At 41.1% G+C, this 3,054-nt stretch overlaps 1 pseudogene; it reads left to right on the forward strand.

Moving 5' to 3' along the window:
- The first annotated feature begins 1,298 nt into the window (after window positions 1-1,298).
- Window positions 1,299-2,804, forward strand: LOC104988512 (annotated as a pseudogene).
- Window positions 2,805-3,054: the final 250 nt, after the last annotated feature.

The following is a 3,054-nucleotide window of genomic DNA, read 5'->3' on the forward strand; positions in this document are numbered from 1 at the left end:
GATCCTCTATGACCCACCTCCCAGAATACTGGAAATAAAAGCAAAAATAAACAAATGGGACTTAATTAAACTTAAAAGCTTCTGCACAACAAAGGAAACTATAAGCAAGGTGAAAAGACAGCCTTCAGAATGGGAGAAAATAATAGCAAATGAAGCAACTGACAAACAACTAATCTCAAAAATATACAAGCAACTCCTACAGCTCAACTCCAGAAAAATAAACAACCCAATCAAAAAATGGGCCAAAGAACTAAATAGACATTTCTCCAAAGAAGACATACAGAGGGCTAACAAACACATGAAAAGATGCTCAACATCACTCATTATCAGAGAAATGCAAATCAAAACCACTATGAGGTACCATTTCACACCAGTCAGAACGGCTGCAATCCAAAAGTCTACAAACAATAAATGCTGGAGAGGGTGTGGAGAAAAGGGAACGCTCTTACACTGTTGGTGGGAATGCAAACTAGTACAGCCACTATGGAAACAGTGTGGAGATTCCTTAAAAAACTGGAAATAGAACTGCCTTATGATCCAGCAATCCCACTGCTGGGCATACACACTGAGGAAATCAGAATTGAAAGAGACATGTGTACCCCAGTGTTCGCCGCAGCACTGTTTATAATAGCCAGGACATGGAAGCAACCTAGATGTCCATCAGCAGATGAATGGATAAGAAAGCTGTGGTACATATACACAATGGAGTATTACTCAGCCATTAAAAAGAATACATTTGAATCAGTTCTAATGAGGTGGATGAAACTGGAGCCTATTATACAGAGTGAAGTAAACCAGAAAGAAAAACATCAGTACAGTATACTAACACATATATATGGAATTTAGAAAGATGGTAACAATAACCCTGTATACGAGACAGCAAAAGAGACACTGATGTATAGAACAGTCTTTTGGACTCTGTGGGAGAGGGAGAGGGTGGGATGATTTGGGATAATGGCATTGAAATATGTATAATATCATATATGAAATGAGTCGCCAGTCCAGGTTCGAAGCACGATACTGGATGCTTGGGGCTGGTGTAATGGGACGACCCAAATGGTATGGGGAGGGAGGAGGAAGGATGGTTCAGGATGGGGAACACATATATACCTGTGGCGGATTCATTTCAATATATGGCAAAACCAACACAATATTGTAAAGTTAAAAAATAAAATAAAATTAAAAAAAAAGAAATATACATATTCAAAGAGATGAAGAAATGTTGAAATTATTTTTCTGCTTTACTTATATATGTTATCACAAAGCTTAAAATTTTTTTTCACAGACATTCTAAAGAGTTTATTCCTGGGAGTTGGAAGAGGCGAGTCCGGTCTCAAAATGGAGGTAGAACTGCCACCGGTTGCCCCAGCTCGACTCCGGCCATGGCCGCCGCTGCCAAGGGAGAAAGGTCATGATCTCAAGCAACAGGAGCAGTTGAGAAAGCTGTTTATTGGCAGTCTGAGCTTTGAAACTACAGATGATAGCTTAAGAGAACATTTTGAGATGGGGCACACTTACAGATTGTGTGGTGATGAGAGACCCCCAAACAAAATGTTCCAGGGGCTTTGGTTTTGTGACTTGTTCTTGTGTTGAAGAAGTGGATGCAAAATGTGTGCTCGACCACACAAGGTTGATGGGCATGTAATAGAACCAAAGAGAGCTGTTTCTAGAAAGGATTCTGTAAAGCCTGGTGCCCATCTAACAGTGAAGAAAATTTTTGTTGGTGGTATTAAAGAAGATACAGAAGAATGTAATTTGAGAGACTACTTTGAAAAGTATGGCAAGACTGAAACCATAGAAGTTATGGAAGACAGGCAGAGTGGGAAAAAGAGAGGATTTGCTTTTGGAACTTTTGATGATCATGGTACAATTGATAAAATTGTTGTTCAGAAATTCCACACTATTAATGGGCATAATTGTGAAGTGAAAAAGGCCCTTTCTAAACAAGAGATGCAATCTGCTGCATCACAAAGAGGTCATAGAGGTGGATCTGGCAACTTTATGGGCTGTGGAGGAAACTTTGGAGGTGGTGGAGGTAACTGGCCATGGTGGAAACTTTGGTGCAAGAGAAGGCTATGCTGGTAGAGGTGGTGGCAGCAGAGGGAGTTATGCAGGAGTTGATGGTGGATATAATGGATTTGGAGGTGACGGTGGCAATTATGGTGGTGGTCCTGGTTACAGTAGTAGAGGAGGTTATGGTGGTGGTGAACCAGGATATGGAAACCAAGGTGGTGGATATGGTGGCGGTGGTGGAAGATATGATGGTTCAATGAAGGAGGAAATTTTGGAGGTAACTATGGTGGTGGTGGAAACTTTAATGATTTTGGAAATTATAGTGGACAACAGCAATCAAATTACGGACCCATGAAAGGGGGTAGTTTTGGTGGAAGAAGCTCAGGCAGTCCCTATGGTGGTAGTTATGGATCTGGTGGTGGAAGTTGTGGATATGGTAGCAGAAGGTTCTAAAAACTCAGAAGAAAAGGGCTACAGTTCTTAGCAGGAGAGACAGCGAGGAGTTGTCAGGAAAGCTGTAGGTTACTTTGAGACAGTCGTCCCAAATGCGTTAGATGAACTGTAAAAATCTGCCACAGAAGGAATGATGATCCATAGTCAGAAAAGTTACTGCAGCTTAAACAGAAAACCCTTCTTGTTCAGGACTGTCATAGCCACAGTTTGCAAAAAGTGAAGCTATCGATTAATACAATGTAGTGTCAATTAGATGTACATTCCTGAGGTCTTTTATCTGTTGTAGCTTTGTCTTTTTCTTTCTCTTTTCATTACATCAGGGATGCTGCTGCTGCTGCTGCTAAGTCGCTTCAGTCATGTCCGACTCTGTGCGACCCCATAGACGGCAGCCCACCAGGCTCCCCTGTCCCTGGGACTCTCCAGGCAAGAACACTGGAGTGGCTTGCCATTTCCTTCTCCATACATCAGGGATATTGCCCTGTAAATTGTGGAGTGGTAGCAGGAATAAAAAATTAAGGAATTTTTAACTTTTCAAAAAAAATAAATAAAGAGTTTATTCCTATGCCAAAAATACCAAGTGACTTCCAT

The sequence above is a fragment of the Bison bison genome, unplaced genomic scaffold (assembly GCF_000754665.1).
Source record: "Bison bison bison isolate TAMUID 2011002044 unplaced genomic scaffold, Bison_UMD1.0 scf7180017864135, whole genome shotgun sequence".
In the NCBI taxonomy this organism is placed as follows: domain Eukaryota; kingdom Metazoa; phylum Chordata; class Mammalia; order Artiodactyla; family Bovidae; genus Bison; species Bison bison.